This window comes from Ambystoma mexicanum, chromosome 11 (assembly GCF_040938575.1).
Source record: "Ambystoma mexicanum isolate Mex_15411 chromosome 11, UKY_AmexF1_1, whole genome shotgun sequence".
Lineage (NCBI taxonomy): Eukaryota > Metazoa > Chordata > Amphibia > Caudata > Ambystomatidae > Ambystoma > Ambystoma mexicanum.
In genome coordinates, this window is record NC_090934.1 from 964880873 (window position 1) to 964906422 (window position 25550).

The 25550-nt window shown below is 45.0% G+C and overlaps 1 protein-coding gene across 1 annotated transcript in view; it reads right to left on the reverse strand.

The window, feature by feature from the left end:
• LOC138505089 (sperm-specific sodium:proton exchanger-like) overlaps positions 1 to 25550 on the reverse strand; it is a 607661-nt gene that overhangs the window by 457594 nt on the left and 124517 nt on the right. The window lies entirely within an intron of this gene.

Sequence of the window (25550 nt, forward strand, 5' to 3'; positions counted from 1 at the left end):
TCAACACAAATGTAAATAACAATAATAAGATCAATGTGTTTTGGCAAAGATCCCTTCATAAGAAGCAGTATAAATCTGAAAGCAAAAATAAGAACATTTTGTTGTATGAATTGCTAATTGAACCACTTTAGAATATTCTCTCACAAGTATAAACCTGTGATACGTTCCAAAAAACATTACAAAGGGGAAATAACATTGACAAGGTTTCTTAGACTAGACATTGAAACAGATTGCTAGAAATGTCATAAGCTGTATTGAATTAAAGTGATATTTTATCATGTTAATATGTCCGTTCACAAAATCATCCAAAGAATGACAAACTTAAATCACTGGTAAAATAAACAGATTGTGTATAAAGGGTAACCCATAAAGCTAATAGCATGTAGCTTAGTCAACTTACATTATCCAAGAAGAAATGTTTGACTTCTTCTAAAAGTGCGGTAAACTCAATTTGTAAAACATCACCTAGGTAACTGGACCCATTGAAAGCAGAAAAAGGCACAAACACCTTAATTACATATATAAATATGCATGTTTAAAATAAAACGTAGGAAAATGAAAATATTCTTAGTAAATGCTAGCTGATTGCACTCTAACCAAATCCTTAACGATCGGTCCCGTATCAAAACAGCATCACGAGCAGGAGCTGATTGCACGCTAACCAAATCATTAACAAATGAAAATGACATTGTGAAACAACATATCCTTAAGCCTTTTATGCCGTGTCCACTGTAGTTAGTACATAGATAGAACCAACCACACCCAAATCAGGACTACCTTGGAAATGAAGAAAGACTCCCATAGTCAAATGGTCAACACGAATAAAGGAATAACTAAAATCTCCTACCACAAAAAGAGAAACAAGCTGATCTTAGAAAAAAACATCTCGGACAAACAGTAAAAAGCGGAAAAGGCCTACATGCGCATAAACTAAAACAGCGAAAGAAAGGTAATTAACCAGAATCTTCAAAAAGAGATGTTAATGGTCTTTATACAGCTATGCCCCATGAAGGAGGTTTAACAGCTTTCGACTGATTTATTTTAAAACAACTAGAAAACAAATATTCCAAATTGCACACCAATTGTTGAAAAAGTTATATATTCCAAGGTGGCAAGTCGATTTGTGAGAAAGTAAAGATGCAGGGGAGCAAGTGCAAATCCTGGCACAAAGATAGTATCTAACTAACAAAAAAATAGTATACAAAGGTAGTCCCCTGCGCACACTATCAAAGGCTGGTATTGCCTAATATATTCTAGTAAATCTGATTATTAACAGTTAGTGCCAAGAAAGAGTCAAATTCAATAGCCGGTCCGATAGCACAGCTAGCAGAGCTTGCTGATGCAGGTTCGAGTCCTGGCAGGGCCAAACTCAGCCTTTTATCCTTCCGAGGTCGATAAATGAGCACCACACACCATGGGTAATAATAAGCAGTGCTCAGATACCTGAGGGATACCTGAGGGATACCTGAGGGTTCATAGCGCTATGTAAACGCTAAAGTATTATGATTAAATGAATGTCAATAATCTTAAATGAGAGACAATGGGCCTCATTACAAGTATGGTGGTAAGGCAACATCGGTGCCGGTAGTGCTACTGGCACCGTTGCTACCGTACCGCCATGCTACGAGTTCTGCTCACAGGTGCCCTTTAAGCCACCAGGTCTGACCTGGTACCGGCACCTGCAAGCAGAACAGGACTGTAGCACCAGTACCGTTCTTAACGGTACTGGAGCTACCACCATCCTCGTAATGTGGCCCAATATGCTTAATATAGAAATTCCGCCAAGTAATGGTAAATTCATTTTTGGACATCTAATGGACAGCAATAGGCGATCTTCAAGGAAATATTTTTATTTAGCTTAATCAGCTCAACCTGTTTCTGGATGTAATCTCTTCACCTGGGAAATAAGTATCCACTCTTTCCAGTATCCAATCTATTACATAAAAGAGTAAATAGATCTATGTTTTAGAGTATATGTGTCATAATAATACAATTTGATGAAAAGAAAAACAAACTTGTATAGACCAGTAAATCAATGTACCACTCAGAGAAAGAATTAGATTTTGTTCAATTGGATGGCGACATCTACTGATAGCGTAGACATTCCTTTTGGATTATTATGTTATCTTCCTCAAATAAAGTTAATTCTGCAATTTACAGTTACGTAAGTGTCATATTTAACGATTTACGAATCTCATTACAGCAATATTTTCTAATAATGTTCAGTGAAGAAGAATTGGCACGTTACAGACCAACCCAGTCTCAACAATTGAAACAAGTGAGTACCCTTGCTTAATAATGAGTGAGGTTAGGAACAACTTAAGTAGTAGGAGTTTGCAGTGGGACATAGCGCATCTTTTTGCGACTGATTCCACACAAACCCCATTTTTTTAGAGGCTAACAGAAACATTACTATTGTAACCAGAATATGTTTTGCTATAGATTCCTCAAATAAAAATGAGGAAGGGCAGAATCAGTGGCCAAACTCAGTCCCAGGTTAGTGCAGATTTGTTGTTTACTTATCTACAGTATCTTTAAGAATGTGGTTTAGACTAGAAACTTAGAACTTATACCTAATATTGTTCTGTTTAAACTTACAGAATCTCAATATTCGGATAATTCTTACCTGAAGAAGGGCGAAATGGCATCAGAAACGTGTAGTAAACGCGTAGTAAATTATAGGAATATAATACCCAACAACCTATCAGACCTATCAGAATATCAGGATAATCATTTTTGTTGAAAAATGGAAATACTGTGAACAGTAGTTACACTGTGAAAACAAACAAAAGCTATTTTCTAACTGCTAATTTTCAATGATTTTTTTGATGACAAGATTTGTATATTATGAAATTTGATAGCCAATGAATACATATATGTCTGTGAATTGATATATTGTTTGGTATGAGTATTTGGAATCTGAAACAAAAAAATCATATAAAGAAATACATATGATACGTGTGTTTAAAAGAACCTTGCCAATTGACATTCTTAACTTGTGAGTTATTGTGGGTGCCCCTAGTTGTATCCCGTATAGTATGAGGTGCCTATTTTTCATATAGCATTCTGCAATTTAAAACATGACAGAATGGAGATCATTAATGTATTCACCTTTCTCTTGTGACAATACCATACACTATTCTGAGTAGTTCTCTTTATGCTCTATTTATAATGAGAAGATTCCATCCAAGTAATGGTATACATTTTGTCATCAAAACAGTTCTGGATTTATGTACTATTTCATGATATAAAGCAATATCTTATAACATGTATGTTAAAATGTGTGTTACTATGTGAAGATTGCTATTCCTACGCCTAGATTGTGCGTATGTGATCCTTAAATCAATCTTTCTATTTTTTAGGTGAACCATTCCATATTTAGATACTTGAACCTACCTTATCTTATTATGTAGTTGTCTTGCTTTATGCCCAATATGCTAACCTGTGAGTTACTGTAATAATAAGGTCTTTATAAACATTGCTCTCATGTTTGTTTTTCTGTGAGCTTACTCATTTGCACGTATTCCTTTAATTATCTCTACCCAGTTCACCCCTGAAACCTTACATTTTTTGTTATTTTCTGCCATTCCTTTGGTTTACGTTATTGGGTCCTTCACAGAAAAATGTATCAATGCACTGCACTATGATGCTGTACCGGGCACTGTGATAATGACATCATTGCATTAGACTTATGTAATGTTATTAGATTAATAGCGCCCATTATGTTGGCCACGTTACAGTGTTGTACACGGCAGAGTTAAGAACACTGGGTTCTTGATAGTATCTTTCGAAATAGTACAGTTAAACCTACCTATCAAGTTAACCAATGGGCATTCATAGCATTAATGACTATTAACAAATTTGGACACCATATTCATTATCTCCCCAACCTATTTCAGATTGCCCGTTAACCCATGCTTAAATTTGTAAATTCCTATGAATCTCACCAATGTCCTTGGGAGAGGTAAGCTGGTTCTTGACTTACTGACCTTTATGCTAGTGGTTGCCTATCACTCATTCACTGATCTCCAATCCATCAAGTTTCAAATTGCAGAATGAGCTGAATTTCTTTTGAGGAAGATAATCTAAAAATCGACAAGGAATTTCTACACTGTCAGCAGATATTGACATCCAAATTGAGAAAATTGTATTCTTTCTCTGAGAGGTAAATTGGTTTACCGGTCCATACCATTTTGTTTTACTCATTATCAAATTGTGCAATAATGACACATATACTCTAAAACATACATCTATTTACTCTTTTAATTAATAGATTGGATACTGGAAAGAGTGAATATGTATGCTCCTGATGTAGGGATTATATTCTAAAACCTGTTGAGCTGATTAAGCTGAATACACTTTTGTTCTTGAAGACCGCCTTGACAAGGGCTCTGCGATGTCGAGGCAGCACAAACCACTCGCCCCCACTAAGGTTTTGGGGCCTGCATATGTATGTAGAGAGAGGTCCTTGAGGCAAGGCAGCAAGGACCTGGTGACTTACAACACCTAGTTGAATCGACTAGTAGCAGAAGCCGACTCTCCCAGGGAAAAAAGGTTGGCTTTTATTAATGAAGGACTTTGCGACAAATTGAATGACCTAATAGCCCATGTGGATCCTCAACAAACAGACTGTTCAGCAATGATCAATCTAGCCTTACGACTAGACCATTGCCAGGCGGAGCACTGGAGTGACAAAAAAAGGTGGGAAACAAAAACCTATCTGGCTAGGTTAGACCAGCAGCAGCCCATACGGGTGGCAGAAAAGACCAGAGATGCCAAGCTGATGCAAATTGGAACTGTAAGAGGACCATCAAAAAGGAAGAGAAAGAGAAAAGACAAAAAGAGAACTCATGTTTGTATTGCGGTAAGTCAGGCCACATTGTGTGGGAGCATCCCGCAAAACCAAAGACCAAGGGAAACGCCAGCGATCTCTGTTTCACTGCTTTTGGATTAGGGAGCAACTGGCAACATCATATATGTGTGTGGCCTATGCCACTAAAATAGGAACACCTATCCGATACCAGGCAAAAGTGGAGTCTGTCAGAGTTGTGGATAGTTCACCACCAACATAGTGGCCCAATTCCCAATATACCCAGGAAGTCATCGTCCTACATACTTTGCTCTACAGCTCATCGGTAGCACATTACTTACCTAATCACTGCACCCCAGTTTGGCCTCATTTTGGGATTACTGTGGTTAAAGAAACATAACCCAGCTGTTGATTGGCCTGGGGCGTTATCTGCTTTACTTTCAAATGGTGCAATACTAAATGTAGACGGCATCTAGGGGAGGATAGCGACCTGGAAACAACAGCAGATGCTACTAAGGGGATCCATATGGTTGGGAGTGTGGAAGAATTGGGGGCTTTACCATCCGAACACCAAGGGTTCCGCAATGTATTTAGTAAACAGGCCGCTGAAACTCTACAACCCCACCAGCCGTTTGATTGCCGTATCGACCTGGAAAGGGGGGCAGCCCTACCTTGCAGCCATATCTATGCCCTAAGAGAAGTTGAACATTCACACTTAAGACAATACATTGATACCAACCTCTAGAATGGCTTCATACAGCATTCCAATTCCCCCTCATCCTCCGGTGTTATTCTTCATCCCAAAGAAGACTATCAGTTTGAGGACTTGTATTGATTATTGCACGACAATCGCATTACAGTCAAAAACCGCTATCCAAAACTAGACCTTCGGGGTGCTTACCATCTGGTGTGGGTGCATGAAGGAGACGAGTGGGAAACGGCCTTCCAGACCATGTTTGAATATCAGGTCATGCCATTTGGTCTCTGCAACGCACCCGCTGCCTTTCAGGACCTCCTAGATGATGTCCTGTGTGAATTCTTGGACGTCTTCATTGCTGTCTATATAGACGCCATTAATATCTACTCATAGAATAAGTGCAAGCATCAACAACATGTGAAGGCAGTCCTTTAGTGGCTGCGTGAGCATAGGATGTATGAATAATTAGACAAATGCAAATTTCATCCTACCACATTTGAATTCTTGGGGTTCATCCTATCCCCTACATGGGTGCAAATGGAACACCAAAATAATGACAAGCAATTCTGAACTTGCTGCCACCTACCACTGTGAAGAAAGTACAATCCTTTTTAGGGTTCACCAATTTCTATCAGCACTTTATACAGGGATTTTCCGAGCTAAAAGTACCCATAACACAGACACTTAAAAGGGGGAAGACTATTCTATGGATGCAGCTGCCAATGCCAGCTTGTGCCGGCTGAAGGCAGCTTTTACCTCAGCTCCTGTTTTGCAGCACCCAGATCCCACTCAGCCATTTCTGGTAGAGACAGACGCCTCTAGTTATGTGCTGGGAGCAGTGTTGTCTCAGATGGACCTTCAGACAAGCTTCTTACATCCAATCACTTATTACTCGTGGGAACTGTTCCCAGCTGAGGTAAACTATACTATTGCGGATCGTGAGCTATTAGCCATTAAGGCATCTTTCGAAGAGTGGCAACATTATCTTCTCAGGGCTCTCCACACTGAAATTCATCAAGACAGCAAAAATCATGCCAGCTGTGTATGGCTCTTTATTTTGCAGAGTTCGATTTTGCAGTCACTTAATGGGCTGGAACAGATAACAGAAAAGCAAAATCCCTGTATCCTGAACCGGAAAAACTGCCACGTCAGAATTATTCAAAGCCAATCAAGTACACAAGGCCATGCCCATTCAAAAACTAAAGCAGTCAAGTAATTTGGCCTTGCAACGTACAGTCTAAGACGGTCTTCCATTCCAAGGTTAAGCTTTATATCTGCCGACCCATACACTTCCACAGCAGGTTCTGCATTAGTGTCATGATTCACTTGTAGCAGGCCATCTAGGAATTGCTAAAACCCAAGAACTTGTCAAACTTCCCTTCTGGTAGCCTCAAGTAGATCTCAACACAAGGCAGTATGTCCTCGACTGTGAGGGTTGTGCCCGCAGCAAGGCTGGTCATCAGAAACCATCCAGACATGTACAGTCTGATAGTCAACTTATTCGCGGTTCAGGGATAGGATATGGCATTTATAACGCCCCTATACACAAATGTTTCAAGGCGCGACGAGGCAAGGGAGGGGGAACAGATGGAAGACAAAGACAACAAGACACTGCGATCGCGCAAGTGCAGTGGAGGGGGGAGAGGGAAAGTGCGGGGGAAATGGGGAAGGAGCCGTGCAATACAGAGGATAACAGTAAAGAATAAATAAAATAAATAAAAAAGGTAAAAGTGCAGCCAGCTTGTGGCAAGTGCAGGGGTAAGTGCAGACATCAAGTGTCAAGAGCTGGAGGGACTTTAGGGATACAGAAACAGCCCCCATGAGGCAGTGCAGGTGTGCAGCTGGTGGGGAAGGGGAAGGGGACCTGGGCCCGAGATCAGAGGGTAGGCAGGTGACCAGTGCAGTTTCAGTCAGGAGTTCAGCAGGGGAGGGGAGGAGAGAAAGCAGAAGCGAAAAGGAAGGTCTTGAGGTGCTTCCAAATTGGAGATGATGATTTTATACCCTGCAGGTGCGTACCATAAGCGGGAGTGTTGGCGGACCTCTTCCTCCAGAACATGATGCAGTTGTATGGTATACCCAATTGTTTGATTACAGATCAGGGACCTCAATTTACCACACGCTTTTGGTGTGCATTCTGTAAGTTAGTAGGCATGGACATTCATTTTTCTACCAGTAACCGAGGGTTAATCAGGGTGTGCAACAGTACCTATGCTGTTTTACGTTAAGTGCAGAAACATCCTGAAATAGCATACAATGACGCTTCCCATACATCCATTAACCACACCCCTTTCTACAGCACTGTTAGGGAGAATTCTCTTATAAGGCTAATTTCCCAAACCCAGTGAGTCCCCCAGCAGCTTTGCTGGATTTTGGGGGTTTGTTTGTTTGTCCTGCTAATAGTGAGACTCTTTTGCTCCCACTCTTAGACATGATTTGAGGTATGTCTTTGACTTGTTATGTGCTTATGGGCTATGGGGTTTTTCTTTTTACTCCATAGGGTATCATCTATTTTTTTGTGTATGTGTTACACAGCACCCTCAGTGCAGTACCACAGGGTTGTCATAGTGACCCCCAAACATAGACTCCATACCCTGGGACTGACTACTGTCTCCCAGGGCATGTAAAGTCACCATTGTCTTTACTAGTCCTAAATTGCGAACAGAACCAGTACACACCATCATATTGTGGAGATACTGGAAGGGGTTAATTATATTGCTCCTGGGTCTGTTTTCAAGGGGCACTGTCCAGTCCCCCCTTGTCGAGTTTCTGGCTAGTGGAAGTGGTTACCACGCAAAATATTCCACCGGAATATTCCACCACTTTTTGGTGCAATGTTAAAGATACCGCTGGTTTATTTATTTAATATTAAATCAACGGTTGGGTCTTTTTGCCAGACTCTTTTCTAAAATGGCGCTCGTGTCCGTCTCTGTAACTCTGACCAAGGTCGAGCCCTTTGTTCCACTTTTTGGCAGGCTTCTCCACAGAAGGAGCTGTTTTTTTTTGTGCTCTGCCTTTTTCTCCCCCTTTAACCTAATTATTGGAGTGCCATCTAAGTTACGCGCTCACCTCTGTTTTGACAAAAAGTGGTGTTTTAACTTAGACTTGACTAGTAATTGCTAGTGGAGGTGTAAATACTTTTCTGATTGTGTTTTGAACTTGCTTTGACTATAGTGCTAGTGTATTTTCTAAAGTGTGTGTTAAATAAATAATTATATACTTTTGATACAAAGCTCTGGTCAGTGTTTGCTTGTTCCACTGTGTTTTTAGCCCTATTGTGTATACTCTATATACTCTATATACTGCCTTACTCTTCTTGAGAGAAGTCTGACTGCTCAGCCACAGCTACCTTGTAAATCTGGGTGGTACAGACTGCTACCAATTGGGTTTACTGCTTACTCCTGTAGTCTTCATCTTTTTGCAGTGGTCCCCAAGGGAACTGCACAGGATTCTGCCTAACAAGCACTTACAGGCTTTATTTATGCATGCTTCCCATTTCATTTCCCTTGCCTACTCCAATACCCACCATGCAGTACGAACATATACAGCAGGTGTTACATGACTTCCAGACCAACCTCACTCAGGCAAAACAAACATACAAACAGTATGCAGACACACACCAGCGAGCAGTCCACAGTACAAGATAGGGGACCGGGTCTGACTCTCCACCCGGAATCTACACCTACAGGGCCCTCGCAAGTTGCAGCCCCGTTACTTAGACCCCTTTACCATAACAACTATTGTGACTACAGTGGCAGTCCGATTGCAATTGTCACCACAGGTGAAGGGCCACCCAGTTTTTCATGTGGCCCTCCTAAATCGAGCCAATCCTACCATACGCACAAAACAATCTCCACCCATTCTAGTCCAGGGCCACTCGAGGTATGAGGTACAGCCAATACTGAATTATTGATGCCGCCCTAAGGGGCAACTAATGTATTCGCTGGATTGGGTGGGATACGGGCCAGAGAACAGGTCCTGGGAACCAGCATAAAATTAACACTCTGCAACTACCCTGAGAAACCCAGGCCTCTGCCCTTCTGTGAGAGGGGGAGAGCTGTCAGGAACCAACCACATATGAGGGTGGGCCTTGAAGGTCACACTGCATCCGCCCCGTGGTGTTACAGAATAAATGCTAGGGCACCTTGCCCAAGAGAGCTCTGAACCCTCTTAGGCTGTTGCCTGCCCTGCACTGTCTGCAGGAAGGACCAAAACAGGGGCACAGGACTACATTGCCCAGGCATGCACGACTTCAGGACTACACAAATGGCAGCCATCTTGTGGATGACGTCATCAGGTTTTCATTACTGTCCATGTGTGGGGCTTTGTCATGGTCATGAAGTCAGGGGCACAGGCATGCAGGGGGTCGCATGCACAGGAGACCTGGGTGGATACTGTCCTGGCACCTTTGTGAACAAAAGTAAACAAGGACATCCATTTAACACCAAAAAGCTTTTGTTACGGACATAGAACTTCAGATGCATTAACCTTGAACGTTCCATCCATTAAGCAGGATGCATTAACCTTGAACATTCCATCCATTAAGGAGCCCCAAGTGTATTCTTGGGTGTGGCTGCTAATGGATTGCCTTCGCACATGCTCACTCTCTAGGAGTGGCAGGGTGTGGCTGGTAAGCCGGCCCTAATGGGCGTGCCCACAATGTCATCTATATAAGCTGCCCCGATCCTCAAGACAGACGCTTTGCGTTATTCTGCACTTGCAAGCAGCGTAACGCTCACCGTCGCCTGAGGTCAGACTTACCTTTGAAGATCCTGCTTCATGGACATCCTGCTTCCTGCCAGCATACTTACTAAATGGGGGAAACTGTTCTTACCTGCACATCTCTTTGGCGGACCAAGTATTCATCTTTACACTTTCCTGAGCGTCAAAATCTTCATCTTGGCACCGCTGCACGACACGCTCCATCGTTGACAGCAGCACCTGCAAGGAAAAACAGAAGACAAGGTTAGACATTGAAAAAACAGTCAGTTTAAGGTTGCGCTTTGCCATACTTCACGCTTTTCCTTAAACCATCACTTACATGCTGTCGAACATTGCGGTAGCATCCATCTTCCATCCGGCCGCGTCTCGCGTCTCACAGCTGCATTGAGGCCGCATTTCCATCTAAGGGAAGAAAACAGAAGAGAGAAATGATTGCGTGCATAAATAGGCGCAACATATGAAGACATTAAACAGAACGAACAGCATCACAAGAGCACAAGAAAGACTTACCAAGCTGGACTGGACTAATCCTTATCAGGGATCAGTGAAGGAACTAGATCCCATTCGACGCGCCGCTGCCAGAAGTAGCAGGACGGAGAGCTTATCTTCCATAATTCACAGGTGAGCTTTATGGGCCGGCGTATGCTCACAGAAACCGTACTTTGGGGTGAAGGGTTCGAGGGGTACAACAATCACAGATTGGCGCACTCACACACTCTTATCTCCACGCAGGAGCAGTATCACCATGTACCACTGCTCACAGATTTTCTACTGAGGGAGAGGCCTGAAGGGGGTGATTCAAGTTCAGGGAGGGCTGCAACCGTGCCCCAACGCCTCCATAGAGACCAGGTGAGCGTAACAGGCTTGCGCTTGAGACTCTAACAAGAGAGGACACATCTTAAAGAGCTCTGTAATCCACGGTACCCGCGAGGGGTAACGCCCCACTGGATTGCGTTACTGGGCCCCCGCCACCTAGCAGCTAAATACTGAGGGCTTGGGAGGGTCCAAAATCCATGGGCAGCAAGTTGAATGTATCGAGTGAATATCGCCGGTGCCTTCACAGTACATAGGGGCCTGACCCGTTCACAGTCACTGCGTATTACATGTGTCAAGGCTGTCCTCGGATCTCTGTACTCTAAAATAGCTCTCCTCTCAAGAAGTGAATGCACGTTGACATTAAACCAAATTTATTTCACAATGGCCACTGGGAGAGAGGCTAGACAACTCCTTAGAGATTTTACTAATCGGAGTCTCTCTGAACCACAGAACAGATACAGTATATATACATTTCCTGAACAGTTAACACACTCCCACATTTCCCTCATGTTCCCTTACAAGTCATTACCCTAAATACAAATGGATTGGCCCTATACAAGGAAATCTAATCCTCACAATCTCATTGGCCACCTTTACTATGGCACCATCTTCTTAGACATTCAATTTTCATGGCATTGCAAATACAAGCCCAACCATCTTCTTTAGTTTCTTCCTGCAAGACACACACCCCTAACATGGCATACGATACATTTTTAGTACAGCTTCCGCTTGGTCACAGACCTGAAATGCTAAATATGACACACATTATTTATGTATGGACACTTTATGAGGTGATAGAGAGCTAACGAAAGGCTCCTTTGATCGGGCACTAAATCGTTTCTCCAAGCACTCTGACACTGGATATTTATTCTAGGTGTCATCTCGCCTTTCATTGTGTGTGACTACTAGTGCAATCTCACTTGGCCTCTGTTCCCATTTATTTATTATAATCTTTTTCCTGGTAATCTATTTGAACTTCTCATAGGCCTGCGTTCAGCTCCGTTCCCAATCAATCTTTTACAGTTTTAGCCACTAACCCTAGATCGACAGTGCCAGGTGGCCGATGCTTCTTCGGCCACTCGCTCAACAATTTCCAAGCCAAACCCTAGGCCCATGCTCTTCATTCTATTTCATATGATACAGCATTTATAATGCGCGTGTACACAAGTGTTTCTAGGCGTGACAAGGAGGAGGAAACATAGGGAGGACAAAAACAATGGTCTTACTAGGCCCTGTGTCATTCAGATTTCGCAAGAGCAGGGAAGGGGAAATGGAGAAGTGCCAAGGTGGGGTGGGGTGGAGAAGTGCATATAACTCAAAAGTTCAGTCAGCGTGTGTCTCAGTGCAGGTAAATAAGAAGTGCAGCCATCGGATGACTCATAAGTGCAGCGATAAAGGACTGTAGGGTTGCAGATACAGACTGCAAGGGCAAGGGTAGCTGAGAGGCTGAGAGGCAGCGCAAGGTGCAACTGGACATGCAGGAGCCTCGCCCAAAGTTCAGATGGTAGCCTGGTGGCCAGTGCCTGGAGCAGTCGGGAATCAGCAGGGGAGAGGAAGAGATTTGCTTCCAGAACCGGAGATCGTTGTGCTGAAGTTTGAGAGAGGCAGGGAGGCTGTTTCAGAGGCAGGCCCCAGTCGAGGATAGAGATCTGCCCTCTACTTTCTGCTTGGAAAAGTGACTGACCCTCAGAGAGTTGGAAGTGGATGAGCGGAGAGCTCGAGAGGGGAGATGTTTAGGAAGAGAGACTTTGAGGTATTTTTGTATTTGTATTTGTTTATTACTTGTATCGCGCGCCAAACCCAGGGGTAACTGGGCGCTTGAGAATATAGGTTACAGGTTACGGCAGGTATGCAGGTTATACAAATAAATACCAGAAGGAGTGACCCTGGTTACAGTTGGGTCGATTACAAGATACACAGGTGATAATGCAGTGGTGGACGCTGGTTACAATGGGATCTGTAAGTGAGGTGGCTGGTCTCTACTGAGAGGGGTTGTTGTTTAGCCATGTTTTTATGCCAGCTTTGAAGGTAAGGAAAGATGGTTCCTGTTTGAGGATGGTGGGGATGGCATTCCAGCGTTTGACAGGAAGTGCAGTCGCAGGCCCCAGAATGGCTTGTGGACAATGCAGAAGGTCTTGAACTAGATCCTTGCTGCAACTGGGAGCCAATGAAGAGATTTCAGAGCTGGAGAGATACGATCCCTGGGCTTGAGGCCAAGGACAAGTCTTGCAGTCCTGTTCTGGATAAGTTGAAGAGGTTGGAGAGTAGAGGCAGACAGATTTAGAAAAAGACTTTGCAATAATACAGCCTAGAGAGGACCATAGCTCTAGAGACAGTGAGCTTCTGGGGGAAAGTGAGAAAAGGAAGAATTCCTCTGAGGAGGTGTAGTTGATAGTTTGACTTTTTAGAGATGACAGCGATGTGAGGAGAGAATGAGAGGGTGGAGTCGAAGATGACCCCAAGGTTCTTAGCCGCATCAGTAGGAGCAGGAAGAAGGCCCAGAGTGAGTGGCCAGAGAGAGAGAAGAAAGGAGGGAGCTGGTGTTCCAATGAGCAGGATCTCAGTCTAACTGGCATTGCGGCAGAGATCATTAGCACACCATTCCTGAATTGAGGTCAGGCAGTCTGGAATGAGAGAAGGAGAAGAGGTGGCTGAGGGGAGCCTGAAGGAAAGGTGGGTGTCATCCACATTACACTGAAAGTTGTAACAGAAGGAGGCGATAAGGTGGGCAAGAGGTGCTAGGTATTGGTTGAACAGCCAGGGAGAGAGGTTAGACCCCTGGCTAACACCACAAGTGGAAAGAGAGATAGAAGAGAGGAAAGACCCCAGTTGGACCTTGGAGTGTCGGTCAGCCATGCCAGGGCCTGATCAGTGATACCCAGGTTATCACAGAGGCGATTGAGCAGGATGGCATGGTTGACCGTTTCAAAGGCAGAAGAAAGATCAAGGAGAATGGGGACAGGTTAGAATCAAGGTTTGAGAGCAGATCTTCATGGGTGTTCAAGAGAGCAGTTTCCATGCTTCTGGCAGCTCTGAAACCAGACTGGCGGTCGTGGAGACAACCAACAGAGTCAGTGTGCAGATTATGCCAGGAGATGGCCAGCTTTTCCAAGAGTTTACCCAGGAAAGGGATGATGCAGATCGGGCGATAGCCAAAGAGGAAGGATCGACAGAGGAATTCTTAAGAGGGGGATGCACACGGGAGTGCTTAAGGCGGGAAGTGAAGGTTCCAGTGGCATAGGAGTGATTACAGATATCGGGCAAGGTTGGAGTAAGGGTGTCGATGTGGTCCTTGATGGCTCTGGATGAACAGGAGATAACCTGTTTTGACAAGACGTTCATAGATCGGGCTTGTCTTGAAACATCGTCAAGGGGTGAACAAGGGATAGGAAGAGAAGGGAGGATGAGAGACAGCCACAGGGGGGCCAGGAGTGGAGGAGGAGGAGGAGGAGGAAAAGGAAGAGAGGGTGGACAGGATGAGTTTTAGTGATGAAGTGAGAAGCCAAGGCCGTACAGAGGGCCTGGGAGCAAACAGGAGAGGTAGAGACTGCAGCAGGATTGGCCAGCTCCTTGCAGATTTTGAAGAGTTTGGCCGAGTTGTTAGATGCTACAGAGACGCGAGCTTAGATGTGGGCTCTCTTCTTGGCTAGGATAGAGAATCTGTGTTGCTGTTGGAGCAGGCAGCAGGCCAGTTTGTCAGAGGGTGCACCTGATGCCCTCCACCTTCTCTCAACCACACTGCACTTGTGTTGGATGGTGACGAGGTCGCAGTCATACCAATCATTGCACTTAGATTTGGGCTTCAAGCGGATCCTCATGACAGGGGCAAGTACCTCAAAAGTGTTAGACATAGAAAGATGAAGGTTAGAAAGGGCTGTGTCAGGGTGTAAGTCAGCCAAAGGTGCAGAAGGAAGAGAAAAGGTAGCGGCGAAAGCCTCCGCTGACACACGAGAGAGAGTCGCAGAGGTTGCAAAAGTGTCCTGAAGAAGGGCAGGTAGCATCCAGGTGGATGATAAGGTCTCCAAGGAGAAGTTGAGAGGTAGCAGCTAGGGGAGAGGAGGAGAGGTCCGCCCACTCAAAGAGGAAGGGGGCGACATGGTCCTCCAGATCCAAATAGCTGTTCCCATGTGGGTTCAGATGTCTTTCTGCCAACCAATACTTTCTCCCTTCGGCTAGCCAGTTTTCCTGAACAAGAATGTGTGGATGTTTATTTTTATGTACATGTGTTCAAAACAACTGCATCCCCTCATAATGGATGCCCTATTGAAGTGTCTTTATCCACTTTAGAGGAAACTTCTGTGCTTTTAATCTCATCGTGCTAAGTTGCACAATGTGCTCCCATATTATATGTACGCAATGGATGTTGCTACATGTATGCATATCTAAAATGTATCACGCTTTGCACATTATCCGGGCCTCCTCAGGTTCTGCAAGCACCTCAAGACTTTCCCCTTTTCCTCCTCCTTCCCTCTCTCCCTCCCTTGTTAAACCCCCAGAGTCGCTGTGATTGGTGGCCTGGGCCCTAACATGTACTTTCTGTCCAATCAATCGCAGCATCCGCCCTCCTGCTGTACTTGCGTTTGGGCACCAACTGGCCTGTCATGTCTTACAGGCCTGCACTTATTGTTTTGGCTGGTGACCCCTCTTCCACCAAGTGGCACTTACCTGTTGCCTTTGCAACTGGCTCTCTGGCACTTCCCCCTCTGTGGAACCTCTAGTACTTACCCCTCCACTGTTCCCTTCTCTCACTCTCTCTCTCTCTCTGCACTTGCACGCTCCTGTTCACAAGGCCTAGTAGGAATGCTTTTGTATTTTGCTCATCATTGTTATCATATTCCAATCTCTTGCTGTTCCCTTGCTGCCTTCCCTCTGCCCTGTTGGCACTTTGAGACACAATTTCTTGACGGATAAGCATCTTACGAAAGCTCAATAAAATAAATAAAAATAAATGATTGGCGTCAGGGTCTTCATTGCAAGGCTCATCCATTTTATTTAATTTTTATTAAAAATGTTTATTATTTTCCAACATGACAACCATACAGCTCAATAAACCACTGTACATATCAACTCTCACGTACAGTTACATGTTGGATTTTCTCCCCAACTCCCTCCTGCCCCAGGCCTACAGCACCCTTCGATCTTCCCTCCACCCCCCTTGCACCGCCGTTCCCGCCGCTACTCCGCCCCATGAAGGGCTATCTTCTCCCAGGCTTCCCCGGTCTGACATGGATAGTGTCGCTATTAGTTTTTTCCAGGCGACCAATGTGTCTGCTTCTACCTCCCCACCTCTGCCTCCTGCTTCGTGCCATACCGTTGTTTCGGCATTTACCCATTTCTTAAGATCTTGCTACGAGATCTGTGTCTGCGGTTTCCTATATGCTTTCCAGCTCATTGCTATTCTACCTTTAGCTAGTATATACGCCAGGTCTTTGAGTTTGCTCACATGTTTATCTCTACGAGACCTGAGGAACCCCCCCAACAGGCACGCCTACGGGGAGCTCACGTCCAAGTTTCTCTCTTTTTATGCCATGAAGTGGGCCACCTCCCTCTGAAAATCTCCTATTTCGGCGCATGACCAAAGCATATGTACCATTTCAGCATCCACTTCCCCACATTTCGGACATTTATGTGCACCTGCGTGTTTAAACTTAGCTATTTTCTTAGGGGTCATGTATGCTATGTGGGTGACGTACAACTGAATCTGTTGCAACCGCGCGTTCCTCAATACCTTTTTATGGCACCCTTTCACTCTGACCCACAGCCCTTCTTCCATTTATTCCCCCACATCCTCCTCCCAGTTCAGTCTCGTCTGGACCACCTCTTTCCCAACCTTAGACATCAGCCAATCATATATATGAGAGACCTTGTGGCCCCCTTCAGAAACGTCATAAAATGTTTCTATGACTGCCTCGGGCTGTTTGGCCAGCGCCGCTTCGGGCCACGTACCTCTGATAATGCTCACCAGCCTAGAATTTGTGATGTGCTGCCCCTGATGTAACCCTGTGTTCTCCACCAGTGTATCAAACTCCTTAACCTTCCCGTCTTGCCACACATCTCGCATTGTCACTATGCCTGTCGGTTCTCACTTCCTTCTGTTGTTCAGCCTCATTTGCTCATCTTCTCCTTCTAGCGCCACTAGCGGAATCTGTGGGGAACACAGGAAGGATTCTCCATTAACTGGCAAGCTCTACGCCACGACTTCCCTCGCAGGACTAACATTCTGCCCTCTACCACCCTCTGTTGTTTTGGCAACCACATCCTCTTGTTCAAGAAATAGGGGCTGCATTCAGCACTCAACAGTTTAGACTCAAGTGTTTGATCTTCTGATAGCCACCTTGCTACATATTTGAGATGGCTAGCCAGATAGTATACTTCAAAGTTTGGCAATCTCAGTTTCCCACTTTATCTGTAGTTCCAGCAGTTTCTGTTGTGGCATTCCTACGTATCTCCGTAGGGTGAATATGCTTGACTTTTTTGGGTTAACTGTTATGCCAGACAACCTTGCATACCGCTCCATAACCTCCAGAATGCATTGTTAATTCTCTTCTGGGTACCTCTGGAACAACAGCATGTCATCCGCATACATTGATATCAAGTGTTGCCCTCCTTTAGTGCTGATTCCAACTTCCCCATATTGCTGCCTTAAATATGCTGCTAAGGGTTCTAATGCTAGGATAAAAAGCTTTGGGGACCACAGGCATTCCTGTCTGGTGCCTTTGCTCAGTTGCCACTGTTCTGAAATTTGCGCGCCCGTTCTGACTCACGCCAATGGCTCACTGTATAATAATCGGACCCATCTTAGATATACGGGCCCAATTCCGTATTCTTCCAAAACCGCCAATAGCCAGGGCCATTTAACCGTGTCGAAGGCTTTCACTGCATACAGTGAGATTATTGCTGCCTCTTGGGAGCTCCCCTGTGGAGTCTCCATATAGTCTCTTACAGTATTCAAAAAAGCATTTGTTTACTCCTTCCTGGGTTTCTCGTAACTGACCATCCATCCCTTGCATTGCTGTAATTGTTTGTCTAGGGGTCTCACTTTTGTATAACCTGGCCAGTAATCTGCTTGGCTTGTCACCTTCAGCATGTTGCCTCTCAACATATTTCCTATAACATAGGTAGTGTAGCCTCTCCCAATGATTCCTGCACTCTTGTTGTAATTGGTTTATGGTCTTGGCCTCCTCTGGGGATCCCGTGCCCTCGCAAATCCTCGTTTCTAACTAGCGTTTTGCGTTTTGTAATTCCTGTGTTATACCGCCTTGCAACACCCTTGACTTAGACATTGCCGCTTCCCTAACCACTACCTTAAATGCCTCCAACGGTGTCCCAGCTGAATCTACACTACCCGTGTTATGTTCGAAATACTCTACTATCTCTTTTCTCAGCTCCTCTCTGAACACTGTATCTTTTAATGATTCGGCCCTGAGTCTCCATGTCGGTGTTCTAGCTCTGGGTGGTAGAATCTGCCACGCTACCACCAGCGGAGCATGGTCTGAGAGGACCACGGCTTTGTATTCTGCTTGTGTCACTTCTTTTGTTAACTCTTTTCTAATAAATATATAATCTAGCCTTGTTTGCAGGTTCTGTGGGGCAGAATAGTGTGAGTATCCTCTATCCTCTGGGTGTCGTAGCCTCCATACATCTACTAGCCGAAAAGCTTTTAACGGGGTGCTTAGGGCCTTCGCTGCCGGGGTCGGTTGTGTGACCTTTTCATCTGACCTATCCATCACCGGATCCAGGGTACAATTAAAGTCCCCCCCATACCACCGCTCCATCCATATACGGACTTATCTTGGTATATAGGGTTCTAAAGTAAGCTGCAGTATCTTGATTCGGGGCATGAACATTAATGATACACACTTCCTAATTTTCCACCAGCCCCCTTATTAATACCATCCTACCCTCTTTATCTATGGTTGACTGTAGTAGCTTGAACGGGACATGTGGCGCTATGACCCCTTTAGCGTACGCTGAGTATGTTGCTCCTAGGGCTATCCCTTTCCATTTCCTTGTTATCACATCTAGCTTTTCCTTGGTCAGATGATTTTCCTGCAGCAATGCTATATCTATTTTCTGTCTCTTCAAGTACATCAAAACCCTATTACGTTTAATGTAGTTATTGAGCCCCCTCACATTCCAGGTTGCTATCTTCATTTCACCCATCTTATCCGTTTTCCACTCCTCCCATCTCCGCCCCCACCCTCCTCATCGCACTTTTTGGCTTGTGTCTGTAGGCTCGCCCCCCCTTTAACTTCCCCAACACCCCCCTCCTCTAATTACCCCAACTCACGCCCATCCCTCGACCCTATCTATCCCCAACTGTTGCCCAGCTCCATCACTGGATCTCAGGCTACCCTGCATCTAGTCCCTTTCTCAGTCACCTGCCGATACTCAGAGCTCAGCATGAGGCTATCTCACTGTCAGCATCCTAACTACACTAACTAATGGGGGTGATAGCTTGTTTCCTAGTGCTGCATACCCCGAAGCAGCACCTGTGTCTCCTGCATTAGGCCAACAGTATATTGCACAGTTTTGTATATTTAAACCCTTATGTCGACATTTCACACTATTCTCGACATATTCTGCATTATACTCTAGTCCCAAAGTCGCTGTCATTGCTTTGATCATTACCCCACCGCATCTTCTCTGTCCAAAAGTAAGTCTCAGGGAAAATGCAGGTTCACTTATTCATTCTGCTCTCCGTCTGGTCGTCCGCTCCCGCCTGGCAGTCCGAGTCCATCCATTTTGTCGCGTCCACTGGAGTCTCGAAGAAAATCGTTCTGTCTATATGCAGGACCTTCAGTTTCGCTGGGTACAGCAACATATATTTGAAACCAGACTCACACCATCTTCTTTTAACCTACACATAGCTCAGACGTTGCTTCTGTACCAGGAAAGTGTAATCCGGGTACGCTGTGATAGTTGCCGACGCTCTGCTTATTGTACCTCCTTTGCGAAAATGCTCCAGGATCTTCTCTCTATCCTTATAGTTTAATATACTGGCGATGATCGGCCGTGTAGGGGCCCCTGGCGTGGCTTCCTTGTCAGGGCTCTGTGCGCTCTCTCCACTGTGAACCCCTCGGTGAGCGAAAACACCGCCTATTTCTTGCAGCAGCATGTTTTCGATATAGTTAGTCGGGTCTGGATTCTCCACTCCTTTTGGAAGTCACACAATGCGTATATTGTTCCTGCTCGCCCGTCCTTCAGCTTCTGCTCTGCACAGGTTGCACACTTGTTGTTGTAATGTGGAGACGTCTTTGGTGTTAGTGGTGCAAATGCTCGTGTTTGACTTAACCTCCTTTTCTAGTCCTCCTGTGCGTTCGGCTAACACCCTGAAATCTTGTCTTAGAAGGTTAACGTCCACACTAACGGCGCTGATCTTGCACTTCAGGGATGTTTTCAACTCTGCCATGGCCGAGTCAATCTTGGACTCCCATGACGACTTCAACTCTGGAATGGCTTCCAGGATCTGATGGCCATCCCGTAGTGGGACTACTTCTCCTTGTGTGCTCTGCTCCACAGTTTTTGCAACCTCTCCTGCATGGGTTGGTTCAGTAAATATGTCCATTGATGACTGCTTCCCTTTGGATTTGCTTGGTTTTGATGCCATGTGTTCCCTCACGATTCGATGGGAGCCAACTCCCCAGCAGCAACCAATATTATTCTCCTTCCGCACAACTCCCAAATGTGGGGTTACACTCTTGCTTCTGTTGGCACTAGTCATGCGTCGGATTCACCATTGTTCACTTATAGGTCAGGGCCGGCAACCTTACAAAGGGGCAGTACAGTTCCAACTTCAATACTGCAATTGTCTTGCACCTCTGTGCCACCACCCACTTATTGTATTGGTGGAACTTTCGTGCGCACCTTGCTCGCTGCAATAATCTGCGATATTATTCTTCATTTCAGTGCTACCATTGTGATCACCGTTTCCAGCAGCGGTGTCCCCACCTCTCCTCCCTTCTGGTGTCTGGCTCTGGCGTGCAACTGTTCAATTTCCAATTCGGGGAGCATTACTGTTTGACCATATTATTGCCAGCCCTCACACGGCTCTTGCTTCCAGGCCCAAAGTCCACCTGAGACCGCAGTGTATGACCCCTGCCTTGAACTTGTATCCAGTTGCAATGCTAGGATTATTGTTGTGGCCGGTTAGCCCGTATAGAGTCCCGCTCCTTGGGACTCTACTGTGATTCCTTCCTACATGGATTAAGCACCTCTGTTGTTTTCAGTGAGATCCCCGTCGTGGAGCTCCTCCTCACCTAAGTCGCCATTCACAGGTTCAATGGTTTTACTTTCGTGCGCCGCCTCGCGTTACATATCTCTCAGGTTTCTTTACATTTTGGGTGCCTCCGGACTCAGACTTCATTCATTACGTCCCTGCAGACAGCTCAGCTATCATTTACGTGTTCGTTACTGTTACAACCTGGCTGATTCCATTTATCACCTTCGAACACTGGGCGAATGATGTCTCAACAGTTTCATTACATTAGGGCATGAGCAGCACAATCATGCTTAGGTTACTGTAGCAGCTTGGAACGTCTTGTACTGCCGCTCAAAGCGCGTTGTGTACTGAGTCGGGTTTTCCCGCACTATGATCTTCACAAGCACCGTGCGGCACCCTGACTCGCTTTGTTAGCTATTTCTGTCCACCTTAGCGCTGACTAGTAGCTATTGCTGTTTCGTTCGTCAGTACGCCCCGCTCCATCCCACCATATCAGGATATGTTGTTTGTATCCGCGTGTCCGTCTGTACTTCCATATATCAAGACGAGCCTTTGTATTGCACTTAGGAACACATAGCAGATGTCCGCAGGTCCACAAACATTTCCACTGTACAATGAGGAGGAATATCCGGTCTGATGTCCTGCGTGCCACTTTGCAGGGGCACTGTATGCAGTGTCCCTCTCACTCCACCGGCGGCTCTCTTAAGCATCGGTTCTGTGAGGGCTCATGTATCTGCTGCTTCTAGAGTCTGTGCAGCGTTTACAGACGGGTATTGTAACCGTATGTTACCATCACGTTGCGGTCCGCTCCGTCATCCGTTCAGCTCCTACTCTTGTCCTTTGTTATGAAGTGGGACCCATTTTCTTTATTACGCCACAGCATTAGGTTTGTTTATGTCGCGAGTGAACTAGTCTTAACGTCTGTACACGACAGGATCTGGAAAGATCAGCAGGAGACTCTAGGAGACACGTCCTATGTCATGGCTGCTTAGCCACGCGCCCTCAAGGCTCATCCATGAATGATGGAATCCACAAGAGTCAATCCATGAATCGGATTTAATGACAGCCTCACTCTCCGTGGCCAGTTTCAGTTATCACAATCCGGTAATAGTCTGTGCAAGTGTCTCATTCTCCCCATCGTGCGCAGGTACGAAAGTGCAAAATGAACTACCAATTTTGCTACAAACCCCGCCCTGAACAGTTGTGAGGAGGTCGAGGACGTAGCCATTCTGTAATGCCATAAGCCTAAAAGCATGCATTTTTTCCTTGATGCCATTAAATGCAAACTCTGAAGAATTTACCAACAAAAGCAGGTTGAATCAGGTAATCTGGAGCCATTTTGCATTCGCTCTGGATTGAACACCCGGGGCCAGGAATGAGGCGAATGCCATCTCAGCCTTGTTAAAAAATCTATACTGCTCAGGAATCCTGTTAAGTGCTTCTGTAGGTGCTTCTGTAGAGGCCGCTGAAACATAATTTGAGCGTTTGACCCTACTAAGAAGTTCCATCTTCATAGGTTCAGAAAAGTTTAATATACTGTTCTCATCTGGAAACTCAAAGAATGCTAGGGGCAAAGGTGTCAAGGTAGGCACAGATACAGTTTTTGATACCATACTTCCAAATGTCAAGTGTTTTTCCAGAACTACATAAATGGGCACATTCAGTGTAGTCAAACTTCACACACCCCGCCAGGCTGGAGGCAATTGTCAATAGGAGTTTTTTCTACAAGTCTACTGTGCCCTCGCACTTAAAACACAGAGAAAAAAAATAAGTAGCTGATTATTAACAGGGTTCTATGGCTCCTTGAGCCATGTCAGACATCGTATATGACGGTTCCAGAAGTGTCCACAATCTTCATTAATTTGTGCTACCATTTCATCATTAAAGTCCCTCATTCCACCAGCTTTACAATTTTTCATCCCTTGCACCCATCGATTATCTACGACAATAACGCCTTCGGGATTCAGTTGTACTCTTCTGCTACAATGTACATTATTTTCAAGTTCCTTAAATCTTTTTTGATACATTCCACTTCATCAATAGGAATACTCAAGCTGTAAGAGACTTCCCTTGAAACTGCCCTCTAACCTGACACAAGACTTGGTGCACCAAACACAGTGCAACTCTAGATTCTCTTTCATCTGGAATAAATTACCTAGGTATGCCAGAACCAGAGGTAATAAGTAAGCAGATATTACAATATCCTGCAGATTTCTCTCCTTACCTCCTTCAAATTCCCATACAATGCATTCTCTGCAGTGAAACCATGCGTGTTTACAATTTTATCAAAATTAGGATCATCATACAATGTCATGAATTCTGTTTCCAGGTCTCTTAGCGACCGTAACAATACTTCATTAAAATCTATACCCCTAGACAACTCACAAATATTTACATTTGTTCTTCCTTATCTATTATAACAGAACACTAAAGAAAAATCTACACAACAAAACAATCTAGTATTCATTTTACTTTTGATATTTCATCCATCTTGTACTAGTCGACTGAAGTGAAAGGACATTTCCTGGGCCATACCTAACTTATATTTTTATCCTTCTCCTGTGTCAGGGGAGGTATTCCGGTGTCCCGCACCATATCGTCTAGGTGAAGCCAACCCTGATATCCCTCTACCTTAACTGCTGTTGGAGTGGAGAAAAACACCTTGCAGGGGCCAGGAAATCTCCTCTCACTCCACCTCCGCACAGGCTTGGATGAAGATACGATCCCGGGGAGCAATGCTTCAACTCTTCAGATCTGTTGGCACTATGTTTCATTGCAGTCAACTGTTGATGAACAAACTCAATCAGTGAAGATATCATTCTGTCAGCTTTGGTTAAACCCTAAGGTACTCCTTAAACTCATCACCCAAAATCTCTGCAGATTTTTGGGCATCTGCCGGAGTACACACAGGGGTAAGTGGTATACACATCCTATGCTCTGTGACCATTTCATGAGGGTAAAGGCAATTATCCATTCCCGGGTGGTTCCTCAAATGAAAAAAATGAAACTGATCACTGGTAATCAGTACAGCCAATGTGTCCCCAACTCACTATACACTTTCCACAATCCCAGTTGGCTTGGGGGTGGTACGCTGAGCACAACATGTGCTTGATCCCCAAAAGTGAAGTAATCTCCGATAGAAATTGCATTAAAGAAATGAGTTCCAATGTCGGACTTCAAAACGTCAGACTCCCCACCTTGGAAACACCTCTCTCGACTTAGCATAAGGACAAACAATGACAATAAGGCATCAAAAATGACTGCACCTCTGTATCATGTCCACAGAATCGATATTCTACTCCGGGAACAGTCCTTAAGGTCGGGGTATGATTCCTGTCATTACGTTCATAGTGTTTCCAGGATTCAATTCTCTACACAGAATGGAATTCCCTACAAATGTACTTACCTGCTCTTGTGAATTTAGTACAAACGGACTTTCCTAGAGCTCTGCTGCTCCTCACCACCTGTGGCATTCTCCACGGCTCCAACCACTGTCCCTGGCTCTTTAACATCTATCTTGCTCCCCTTGCACACCTAATTTCCACTTTCTCCCCTTACTTCCAGTGTTATGCAGATGAAACACAATTTTTTTTCAAACTTCCCTCTGATCCTCTCCTTACTTCCTCTATCATTCCAAACTGCCTTTCTGCCATCCAGTACAGTTGTGCCCCCAATGATCTCTGCCTCAATGCCAGCAAGACTCAGATACTACATTTTGGGACACCTGCTTACTCTTTGTTCCCTTCACTCTGGCCTCCCTCTATGGGCTCTCCCCCTTCTCCTTCATCCAAAGCCAGAAACCTTGGAGTCATCTTCGACTACTTTCTTTCCTTCCTTTCTCACATCCAGAACCTTGCCAAGAAGGCCCACTTTCAACTCACTTTCCCCCCAGAAGCTCAATGTGTCTAGAGCTCTGGTACTCTCTAGGCTGGACTACTGCAACAGCCTCTTCCTTAACCTACTCTCTTACTCTCTACGCCCCCTCCAGCTTATGCAGAATAGGGCTGCAAGATTTACCCTTGGCCTCAAGCCCAGCGATTACAACTCTCCAGCCCTAAAATCTCTCTACTGGCTCCCGGTTGCTGCAAGGATCAAATTCAAATCTGTCTGAATCATCTATAAGGCTGTCTGGGGCCAGAGGCCACGCTGTCTACAACCTCACCAAATACTCTCCCTCTAGACCTTTACGCTCTGGCACCAACTCTCTGCAGGTCAAGCGCATCTCAAAACAGTGAGCTGGTGGCCAATTTCTTTCCTTGGCTGGCTCCCTCTTCTGGAGCAGTCTC